Source organism: Triticum aestivum, chromosome 7B (assembly GCF_018294505.1).
Source record: "Triticum aestivum cultivar Chinese Spring chromosome 7B, IWGSC CS RefSeq v2.1, whole genome shotgun sequence".
Lineage (NCBI taxonomy): Eukaryota > Viridiplantae > Streptophyta > Magnoliopsida > Poales > Poaceae > Triticum > Triticum aestivum.
In genome coordinates this window covers 584,840,398-584,853,128 of record NC_057813.1, presented here as the reverse complement: position 1 = coordinate 584,853,128, position 12,731 = coordinate 584,840,398, and positions in this window count along the sequence as shown.

The following is a 12,731-nucleotide window of genomic DNA, read 5'->3' as shown; positions in this document are numbered from 1 at the left end:
CTTCCACGCAAAGGAGAGTCCCACCAGGACACTGGACGAAGTCTTCTATCTTGTATCTTCATAGCCCAACAGTCCGGCCAAAGTATATAGTACGGCTGTTCGAGGACCCCTTAATCCAGGACTCCCTCACACGCCACAATAAAAACAAGCGTCGGAACAATAACAACGAAATAGAAGATACGGAAGTCAACGCCGGATTCAGTGGTGCCAAACCCATTCAGCGGCAGAAACCTTTCAAGGGCAACAGAGATAGTCCATCCAAATTTGACAAAATCCTCGAAAGACCTTGTCAGATTCATGGCACCCCCGACATGCCTGCCAATTCACACCAATAGAAATTGCTGTGTTTTCAAGCAGGCCGGTAAATTAAATATCGAACATAAGGGGAAAGTACCTCCAAGCAAGGACGATGATGAGCCATGTCAGTCGAACACTAGGGTCAGAAGCAATTTCCCCTCGAGGTGAAAATGGTGAACATGATTTATGTCACCCACATCCCCAAGAGGGAGCGCAAGCGCGCGCTAAGGGACGTCTACGCCGTAGAGCCTCTCGCCCCAAAATTCAACCCATGGTTGGTTTGTCCGATCACCTTTGATCACAGGGACCACCCAACCAATATCCTTCATGAAGGTTCGGCTGCCCTAGTACTCATACCTATCATCGACAGATAGTCGGATACCATCTTACTAGAGTCCTTATGGATGATGGCAGCAGTCATACCTTGATCTATCAAGATACTGTCTGAAAAATGGGTATCGACCCGTCCATAACCAAGCCTAGTAACACTACCTTTAAAGGAGTTATACCCGGCGTGGAGGCCCGCTGCACGGGCTCCTTAACACTGGAAGTAGTATTCGGCTCTCCAGACAACTTCCAAAGCGAAGAATTGATCTTTGACATCGTCCCTTTTCACAGTGGTTATCATACATTGCTCGGACAAACCGCTTTCGCCCGCTTTAATGTAGTCTCTCATTACGCTTATTTGAAGCTCAAGATGCCTGGACCGCGGGGCATCATCACAATCAATAGAAATATGGAGCGCTCCCTCCATACTGAAGAGCACACTGCGGCCTTAGCAGCCGAGGTACACGGCGGCCTCATCAAGACGAACAATTTATCGGTGATCAAGACCAGCAACATTTCTAAGTGAGTCCAGTCAGCATCTCAGTGCGACGGCTCAATGGATTCGGAGCTCGAATAACAGTCCAGCCTCCACCAATTTCCCCATAAGGTAGCAACATACGTACACATGTACATAACTATGCACTTGCAATACCTTGGGCAACATAGTATGGCTTGACCCTTTTGGAACTTAAATATTTTTCACTGCAGGTTCGTTAAAAAATCTATCGACTCTACGGTTGCACGGGGTCCCCTTCTAGGACCCTCTTTCTCTTTTTTGTAGACAACCATCTAATCCCCCTCTCAAAGGATTCCCTACCAAGGAGAAACGGCGCAGACATGCGGTAGGGCACCACTGGGATCTTCAAACCACTACTTTTAGGCCATGTGTAATCCTTTCCCTTATGTAAAATTTTGGCATGTAGCATGACCATGATATTCATGGCATTATCTGTTGAAACTCGTCTCGATGTATTAATCGGGGTATAAAGGAAGCAGCTGATCACCACTTCTGTTTGGTGCTTATGTTATATTATCATCTGCATCCCCTCCCTACTTCAGACTACCACATGTGCTTTAGTCCGGCCTTAACGCCGGGGGCTGTAATCGACCCGGCACATTCTAAAGTCCGAACACCTATAGGGAGCTCTTCGGCATCCCGGATATTGCATTATATGGATCGGCTCCGAATCATGTCTTTGGTCCATAGTTGGGTTTCCCGGCTCCTGTGTTTACCACCTTACGTTTCGCCCATTCGGTTAAGGTAGTAAAGGGAGAACTATTGCGATTGTATTTCTGGTTCGTCCGGTTAAGTACCTCAGTAGAGAAAGCCGAAAACTGACCGTCATGGTAAGCGAGAGCCAGTCAGCGATACGGTGACTTAGTGTCACACTACAAATCATTGGCGATTCTCACCATGTCATACGAGGGGTTGGTCTTCGACCAGCTGCGTTGCAAAGCCACCGTAATCCGGATAGCCGCACACGCAACAGGGGCTAGGACTTAGCCCCACCATTAGACTACTATGGCTAAGTGAAGGTAATAAAGCCGCATAGTCTGCCTGGTTCACCCCGCGGATGCCTCCTCTATGGACCAAGACATTGGATAAAGTGCGGTCACGCATTATGTAGAACACGCCTGTAACATTTACATGGGGGAAGAAGCTGACGACTGGCAACTTCCAGAAATATAAACAATAAACGGCCGCATAGGAGGAAAAAATTACTCAAAACAAAGGGCGCAAGGCATAGATATCTCAAAGCACGGGTTCATAACATAGTTTGTACAACCCGAACACATTTAATCAAACATCGTATCCTTAGAACACTAGCCCTTTACTATGAGGGCTCCTTCTAGGACGTCGTTAAAGTACCTCTCCGGCTTCCAATGATCTTTGCCTTCGGGCGGACCTGCGGTCGCCACTTCGGTGTCCTTCATCTTCGCCCATTTCATCTTGACGCGGCTAAAGGCCATCTGGGCACCTTCTATGCAGGTCGAACGCTTTATAGCATCGATCCACGGCCATGCGTCGATAAGCCGCTTCACTAAGACGAAGTAGCTGCTGGGAATGGGCTCGGCTGGCCAGAATTGGAGTACTAGATCCTTCATGGCCAAGCCGGCCATCCTATGTAGCTCCGTTAGTTGCCTCAGCTGGTCGTTTAGAGGCGTTGGATGCTCCGGCGCGAGATATTGCGACCAGAACAACTTCTCGGTCGAATTCCCCTCTTGGGCTCGGAAAAACTACGCGGCATCGATGAAGCTCCTCAAAAGATCCGCAAATGCGCCTGGAGAACTCCAAACTCAGGTAAGCAAGATATACCTCTTACCTCCAAAGCTACTCTGCAAAAGAAAGGCCTTGCCAGCCGCTATATGTCTCGCCTGCTGGATCTCCTCACGAGCACTCCGGGACTCGATCCGCGCTTCTTTGGCATCATGAAGAGCCTTAGCAAGCTCAGACAACTGGTCTGAAGTATTCTGCTCCAAGGTCTCGCATTTACGGATGGCGTCCTTCATCTCCTGCTCGACTTCGGCCACCCGAGCTTCACGCTGGCGGCAGGCAGTCTGCTCTGCCTCCAGCTCCGCAACCGCTTTGTCAGTGGCTGCCTTATTTGCCTCTACCTCCTTCTTGGCTTGGGAAAGCGCGCCTTTGAGGGACTCGACCTCAGCTACGCCAACTATGATTATAATCAAAAAATTCCATGAGTTAAACTACTCAGTATACATATCACTTCTGATATGTTCCTTCTTCAAAATTTCTGCATACCTTGTGTTTCCTCGAACCGCTTGTTAATGCGGTTGAGTTCCTAATCGACCACTCGAAGCTTCCGATTAAATTCGGAAACCTCTGTGGCTTGGGCGGTAGCCGCTAACATAGATGCCTAATACAAAAGTAGCACAATATATTATTGTTCGGATTATCATGTGGATCCTCTATCTATTTTTTTCTAATTCAGAGAGAGCCTCAGGGGATACTGTATATACACAGGTTTATCCTTTCATATGAAAAGTTTTTAGAACATTACGCCGCATACCTCAAAGCCTGTCAGTAGGCTGCAGAAGGCTTCATTCAGTACGCTTTTAGTAGACTGAACCTTTTCCACAACCGCACCCATCAGGGTGCAGTGCTTCCTCCAGAGCATGAGTTGTCTCTGGATTAATGGAGGCTGCTGATGGAGCTGCTGCTCCTCCCCCCTCTCTTCAAGAGGGCCGCGCATCCAATCCCGGACCTGCGTTGGTCTCTGGAACGGTGTTTGGCGGGTGTCCAGATTGATGGGGCTGCCCACCGTTGGTTGTCATGGGGGTCGCCTCCCCCAGGTCTTCAGCGACCGAGGCATTAACCTCAGCCACCTTCTCGATGGCCTCGTCCGCCCCTCCAAGTCCAGGAGAAGCCCTTTGGGACGACACTTCGGTGTCCTCCATGGCGATAGGCGAGGAGACTTGCAGCGGCCTGTCGCTCTCTTCCTGCTCAGGCGGTAGAGAATTCCCCTCCGATAATGGAGTGTGCGGAATCTCGTGGGGAGGTCTGAGAAGCATACAACAAAACAACTTACATAACAAGAGGCAGAAAGTCTAGAGGCGAACAGTAAAATTTATGAATACTTACGACTCGGCCAGGGGCTTCACCCTCGGAGGTCTCTTGGGGATGTGTTCGGACTCTGAGTCCGAACTGTCCGAGAGGGCTAGCTTCCCTCTTTTCGGCACCTCCCACTCTGGGTCTTCGGAGGCACTCCTCTTCTTCCTCCTCCCCTTGCGGGGGGAGTCGCTTTCCACCTCCTCCTCCTCCTCTTCTTCCTGACTTCCGTCTCTCCGAACACAGTGTCCGAAGGACCTCCGCGGCGGGGGGCGCCCTTGGCCTCCTTGGCCTTCTTCTCCGGCGCCTGATAAGACACCGGGACCAGCATCTCCGTTAGTTGGGTTGTGGCTGGGTTCTCTGGCAGCGGTGCCTGACAGTTGATCTGCTCCGCCTTTGCTGTACATCCCTGTGCAGAAGGTAGGTGATAAATTCTTCATTAATTAAAGCATCAACCAAATGGGCCTTCATTGGCCAGCTTTTCTAGGCCTTGAATAGCAGCTTCCATATGTCTTCGTGTGTGGTGTTGAAGAAGCGCCTCAGGGTCTATGGCCCCTTCGGATTAAACTCCCACATGGGGGAGTCCGGTGTTGGCAGGGAAGGACACAATGGAAGAGCATCACTTGGACCACGTTCATGAGGTCGATGTTCATACCCAGGACATTGGTGATGCATTTCTGAAGCATCTTCACCTCCGTTTGGGACCTCCAATCAAGGCCCTTGGCGGTCCATGAGGTTACTCTTGTAGGGGGTCCAGATCTAAAGTCAGGTATGGCCACCAAGTTGGCGCGGCGGGGTTCGATGATGTAGAATCACTCCTGCTGCCACACCTTAACAGTCTTGATGAATGCCCCTTTGGGCCATGTGGCATTGGGAAGCTTGCTTACCATGGCCCCGCCGCAATCCGCGTGATGTCCGTCGACCACCTTCAGCTTCAGATTGAAAACTTTGAGCCATAAGCTGAAGTGTGGTGGGATGCGGAGCAGAGCCTCACACACGCCGATAAACGTCGATATGCAGAGGAAGGAATTTGGGGCTAGATCGTGGAAATCTAGCCCATAGTAGAACATAAGGCCTCGGACGAAGGGGTGGAAGGGAAACCCTAGACCTCTGAGGAAATGGGGGATGAATATGACCCTCTCGTCGGGCCCCGGAGTGGGGATGACCTGGTCCTTATCTGGGAGCCTGTGCGCGATATCCGCAGACAGATAGCCCGCGCTCCGGAGATCCTTGATGTCCTTTTCAGTGACGGAGGAGGCATCTGATATGTCCATTTTGCATCATGCTTTTATATCAATATTTATTGCATTATGGGCTATTATTACACATTATATCTCAATACTTATGGCTATTCTCTCTTATTTTACAAGGTTTACCATGAAGAGGGGGAATGTCAGCAGCTAGAATTCTGGCTGGAAAAGGAGCAAACATTGGAAACATATTCTGCTGCTCCAAAAATCCTGAATTCCACGAAACCTATTTTTGGAATTAATAAGAATTATTGAGCGGAAGAAGTACACCAGGGGGCCCACACCCTGTCCACGAGGGTGGGGGGCGTGCCCCCCAACTGGGCGCGCCCTCCTGTCTCCTAGGCCCCTTGGTGGCCCTCCGGTGTCCATCTTCTGCTATATGAGGGCTTTTACCCTGGAAAAAATCGTGGGTAAACTTACGGGACGAAACTCCGCTGCCATGAGGCGGAACCTTGGCGGAACCAATCTAGGGCTCTGGCAGAGCTGTTCTGCCGGGGAAACTTCCCTCCGGGAGGGGGAAATCATCACCAACGTCATCACCAACTAACCTCTCATAGGGAGGGGGTCAATCTCCATCAATATCTTCACCAGCACCATCTCCTCTCAAAACCCTAGTTCATCTCTTGTATCCAATCTTGTATCAAAACCACAAATTGGTACCTGTGGGTTGCTAGTAGTGTTGATTACTCCTTGTAGTTGATGCTAATTGGTTCACTTGGTGGAAGATTGTATGTTCAGATCCTTAATGCATACTATTACCCCTCTGATTATGAACATGAATATGCTTTCTGAGTAGTTACGTTTGTTCCTGAGGACATGGGTGAAGTCTTGCTATTAGTAGTCATGTGAATTTGGTATTCGTTCGATATTTTGATGAGATGTATGTTGTCTTTTCCTCTAGTGGTGTTATGTGAACTCGACTACATGACACTTCACCATTGTTTGGGCCTAGAGGAGGGCATAGGGAAGTAATAAGTAGATGATGGGTTGCTAGAGTGACAGAACCTTAAACCCTAGTTTATGTGTTGCTTCGCTAGGGGCTGATTTGGATCCATATGTTTAATGTTGTGGTTAGGTTTACCTTAATACTTCTTTTGTAGTTGCGGACGCTTGCAATAGGGGTTAATCATAAGTGGGATACTTGTCCAAGTAAGGGCAGTACCCAAGCACCGGTCCACCCACATATCAAATTATCAAAGTACCGAACGCGAATCATATGAGCATGATGAAAACTAGCTTGACGATAATTCCCATGTGTCCTCGGGAGCTCCTTTCTCATTATTAGAAATTGTCCAGGCTTATCCTTTGCTACATAAAGGATTGGGCCACCTTGCTGCACTTTATTTACTTTGTTTACTTGTTACTCGTTACTATTTATCTTATCACAAAACTATCTATCACCTACAATTTCAGTGCTTGCAGAGAAAACCTTACTGAAAACCGCTTGTCATTTCCTTCTGCTCCTCGTTGGGTTCGACACTCTTACTTATCAAAAGGACTATGATAGATCCCCTACACTTGTGGGTCATCAAGACTCTTTTCTGGCGCCGTTGTCGGGGAGTGTAGCGCTTTTGGTGAGTGGAACTTGGTAAGGAAACATTTATATAGTGTGCTGAATTTTTTTTGTTACTTGTCACTATGGAAACTAATCCTTTGAGGGGCTTGTTCGCGGTATCTTCACCACGAGCAGAAGAGAAAAGAGTTGCTCCTCAACCTACTGAACTTTATGAAAATATTTACTTTGAGATTCCTTCCGGTATGATAGAGAAACTGCTAGCTAATCCATTTACAGGAGATGGAACATTGCATCCCAATTTACACCTTATCTTTGTGGATGAAGTTTGTGGATTATTTAAGCTTGCAGGTATTCCCGATGATGTTTTCAAAAGGAAGGTCTTCCCTTTATCTTTGAAGGGAGATGCATTGACATGGTATAGGCTATGTGATGATACGAGATGTTGGAATTATAAGCGATTGATGTTGGAATTTCACTAGAAGTTCTACCCTATGCATCTTGTTCATCATGATCGTAATTATATATATAATTTCTGGACTCGCGAAGGAGAAAGCATCGCTCAAGCTTGGGGGAGGCTTAATTCAATGTTATATTCATGCCCCAATCATGAGCTCTCCCGGGAAATGATTATTCAAAAAATTTATGCTCGGCTTTCTCTTAATAATCGCAACATGCTCGATACTTCCTGTGCTGGTTCTTATATGCTGAAGACTATTGATTTCAAATGGGACTTATTGGAGAGAATTAAACGCAACTCTGAAGATTGGGGTTCCTACGGTGGTAAGGAGTCAGGTATGACACTTAAGTTCGATTGTGTTAAATCTTTTATGGATACCGATGCTTTTCGTGGATTTAGCGCTAAGTATGGACTTGACTCTGAGATAGTAGCTTCTTTCTGTGAATCTTTTGCTACTCACATTGATCTCCGTAAAGAGTAGTGGTTTAAATATAATCCTCATGTTGAAGTGAAAGTAGTTGCACCTATTACAGTTGAAGAAAAGACTATTACCTATAGCGATCCTATTGTTCCTACTACTTATGTTGAGAAACCTCCATTTCCTGTTAGGATAAAGGATCATGCTAAAACTTCGACTGTTGTTCGTAAGAGTAATACTAGGACTTATACACCTCTTGAGAAAATCAATGTTGAACCTAGTATTGCTATGGTTAAGGATCTCTTGGTTGATGATTTAGATGGGTATGTTATTTATTTATGTGATGAAACTGCTAATATTGCTAGACCAGATACTAAGATACAAAGACCTGTCGTAGGCATGCCTGTTATTTCTGTTAAAATAGGAGATCATTGTTATCATGGTTTATGTGATATGGGTGCTAGTGCAAGTGCGATACCTTATGATTTATATAAAGAAATTATGCACGAATTGCACCCGTTGAATTAGAAGACATTGATGTTACTATTAAGCTTGCTAATAGGGATACCATTAAACCGGTTTGAATTGTTAGAGATGTTGAAGTTTTGTGTGGGAAAGTTAAATACCCTGCTGATTTTCTTGTTCTTGCTTCCCCATAAGATGAATTTTGTCCCATTATTTTTGGTAGACCCTTCTTGAATACAGCTAATGCTAAGATTGATTGTGAAAAAGATACTGTCACCATTGGCTTAGATGGTATGTCTCATGAGTTTAATTTTGCTAAGTTTCATAGACAACCTCGTGATAGGGAACCACCTAGTAAGGATGAGATAATTGGTCTTGCTTCCATTGTTGTGCCTCCTACTAATCCGTTAGAACAATATTTGCTAGACCATGAAAATGATATGTTTATGAAGGAAAGAAGGGAAATAGATGAAGTGTTCCTTAAACAGGAACCTATGCTGAAACATAATCTTCCCGTTGAAATTCTTGGGGATCCCCCTCCACCCAAGGGTGATCCCGTGTTTGAACTCAAACCTTTGCCTGATAATCTTAAGTATGCTTATCTTGATGAAAAGAAAATATATCATGTTATTATTAGTGCTAACCTTTCAGAGCAATAAGAAGAAAGATTATTGAAAACTCTGAAGAAGCACCGAGCTGCTATTGGATATACTCTGGATGATCTTTAAGCGCGTTAGTACCACGTTATGCCAACACAAAATTAAATTGGAGGATGATGCCAAACCAGTTAGAGATCCTCAACGACGACTAAATCCCAAGATGAAAGAAGTGGTAAGAAAGGAGATACTAAAGCTCCTTGAGGCAGGTATAATTTATCCCGTTGCTGATAGTGAATGGGTAAGTCCTGTCCATTGTGTTCCTAAAAAGGGAGGTATTACCGTTGTTCCTAATGATAAAGATGAATTGATCCCGCAAAGAATTATTACAGGTTATAGGATGGTAATTGATTTCCGTAAATTAAATAAGGCTACTAAGAAAGATCATTACCCTTTACCTTTCATTAATCAAATGCTAGAAAGACTATCCAAACACACACATTTTTGCTTTCTAGATGGTTATTCTGGTTTCTCTCAAATACCTATGTCAGCGGGAGATCAATCAAAAACTACTTTTACTTGCCCTTCCGGTACTTTTGCTTACAGACGTATGCCTTTTGGTTTATGTAATGCACCTGCTACCATTCAAAGATGCATGATGGCTATATTCTTTGATTTTTGTGAAAAGATTTGTGAGGTATTCATGGACGACTTCTCTGTTTATGGATCTTCTTTTGGTAATTGTTTGAGCAACCTTGATCGAGTTTTGCAGAGATGCGAAGACACTAGTCTCATTCTGAATTGGGAAAAGTGTTGCTTTATGGTTAATGAAGGCATTGTCTTGGGGCACAAGATTTCTGAGAGAGGTATTGAAGTTGATAAAGCTAAAGTTGATGCTATCAAAAACATGCCATGTCTCAAGGACATAAAAGGTATAAGAAGTTTCCTTGGTCATGCCGGTTTTTATAGGAGGTTCATTCAGGACTTTTCTAAAATCTCTAGGCCTCTGACTAATTTATTGCAAAAAGATATTCCTTTTGTCTTTGATGATGATTGTGTAGAAGCATTTTAAATACTTAAGAAAGCTTTGATCACTGCACCTATTGTTCAGCCACCTGATTGGAATTTACCCTTTGAAATTATGTGTGATGCTAGTGATTATGTTGTAGGTGCTGTTCTAGGGAAAAGAGTTGATAAGAAATTGAATGTTATCCAGTATTCTAGTAAGACTCTTGATACTGCCCAAAGAAATTATGCTACTACTGAAAAAGAGTTCTTAGCAGTTGTTTTTGCTTGTGATAAGTTTAGACCTTATATTGTTGATTCCAAAGTTACTATTCACACTGATCATGCTGCTATTAAATATCTTATGGAAAAGAAAGATGCTAAGCCTAGGCTCATTAGATGGGTTCTCCTGCTCCAAGCATTTGACTTACATATTATTGATAGAAAGGGAGCTGAGAACCCCGTTGCAGACAACTTGTCTAGGTTAGAGAATGTTCTTGATAACCCACTACCTATTGATGATAGCTTTCCTGGTGAACAATTAGCGGTTGTTAATGCTTCTCGTACTGCTCCTTGGTATGCTGATTATTCTAATTATATTGTTGCTAAATTTATACCCCCTAGTTTCACATACTAGCAAAAGAAAAAGTTCGTTTATGACTTAAGACATTACTTTTGGGATGATCCACACCTTTATAAAGAAGGAGTAGATGGTGTTATTAGACGTTGTGTGCCTGAGCATGAACAGGAGAAGATCCTACGCAAGTTTCACTCTGAATCCTACGGAGGGCACCACGCTGGAGATAGAACTGCACACAAGGTACTACAATCTGGTTTTTATTGGCCTACTCTCTTCAAAGATGCTCGTAAGTTTGTCTTATCTTGTGATGAATGTCAAAGAATAGGTAACATTAGTAGACGTCAAGAAATGCCTATGAATTATTCTCTTGTTATTGAACCATTTGATGTTTGGGGCTTTGATTATATGGGACCTTTTCCTGCCTCTAATGGTTATACACATATTTTAGCTGTTGTTGGTTACGTTACTAAGTGGGTAGAAGCTATTCCAACTAGTAGTGCTGATCATAACACTTCTATTAAAATGCTTAAAGAAGTTATTTTTCCGAGGTTTGGAGTCCCTAGATATCTTATGACTGATGGTGGTTCATATTTTATTCATGGTGCTTTCTGTAAGATGCTTGCTAAGTATGATGTTAATCATAGAATCGCATCTCCTTATCATCCGTAGTCTAGTGGTCAAGTAGAGTTGAGCAATAGAGAGCTCAAATTAATTTTGCAAAAGACTGTGAACAGATCTAGAAAGAATTGGTCCAAAAAACTTGATGATGCATTATGGGCCTATAGAACTGCATACAAAAATCCTATGGGTATGTCTCCATATAAGATGGTTTATGGAAAAGCATGTCATTTACCTCTTGAACTTGAACATAAAGCATATTGGGCTATTAAAGAGCTCAACTATGACTTCAAACTTGCCGGTGAGAAGAGGTTGTTTGATATTAGCTTACTTGATGAATGGAGAACCCAAGCCTATGAGAATGACAAGCTATTCAAAGAAAAAGTCAAACGCTAGCATGATAAAAGGATACAAAAGCGTGAGTTTAACGTAGGAGATTATGTGTTATTATTCAACTCTCGTTTAAGATTTTTTGCAGGAAAGCTTCTCTCTAAATGGGAAGGTCCCTACGTTATCGAGGAGGTCTATCGTTCTGGTGCCATAAAGATCAACAACTTCGAAGGCACAAGTCCGAGGGTGGTAAATGGTCAAAGAATTAAACATTATATTTCAGGTAATCCTATTAATGTTGAAACTAATATTATTGAAACCGTAACCCCGGAGGAATACATAAGGGATACTTTCCAGAACGTTCCAGACTCCGAAAAGGAATATGTAGGTGGTACGGTAAGTAAACCGACTCCAAAACAACTCCAATGGCAATATTTATCAGTTTTGGAATATTTTAAGAATTTTAGGAAGAAAGAAGTAGTCTGAAAGGGACACGAGGCCCCCATGAGAGTGGAGGGCGCGCCCACCCTTACTGGGCGCGCCTCCCTGTCTCGTGGGCACCTCGTGTGCCTCCCGGACTCCATTTTCTTGCATGTTACGTATTTTGGTCGGTAAAAATTCATTATATATACTCCCGAAGGTTTTGACCACCGTATCACGCAAATATCCTCTGTTTTCATTTCGAGTTGTTTCTGTTGCAGATCAAGAGCACCATGACGTCGCCCTCCCTCAACAACGAAGATAAGGATGCTTGGCTATTGAAGATAGAGCTGAAAAGAGAAGAACCGGAAGAGATTAACGAGGATGAAGGGATCAAGAAGGCTATGAAGGTTCAAGCTCCGGTGGTGAAAGAAGAAGACATCCTTCAACCTTTACCTAACCTCTTTACTCCAACAGAAATTGAAGCTTTCAAGATGATTGAGTTAGCTCGCATATAGAACAAGTATCTCACACAGGAGAATATTCTGTTGATGGATCATATCGCCGGACTCAAGGGCATTATCCTCAAGTTGGAGGAGCTTTTACGCTCAATGTGCGATTATCCACCATCATCATCACCACCCCCATCACCTTCGAGGACATAATCACATGGGTATGGGCACTCCCCTTGGCAACTGCCAAGCTTGGGGGAGGTGCTCCGGTATCGTATCACCATCACACTCCTATCTTTACCGTTTTATTTAGTTCGATCCTTTTTGTAGTATCTTGATCTAGTAGATTGAAGTTTTGATATCAAGTAGTTTTGAGTTTTGCTTAGTGATCTCTTTTTGTAATCGAGTCCGTGAGTTATCTATAACAAAGAT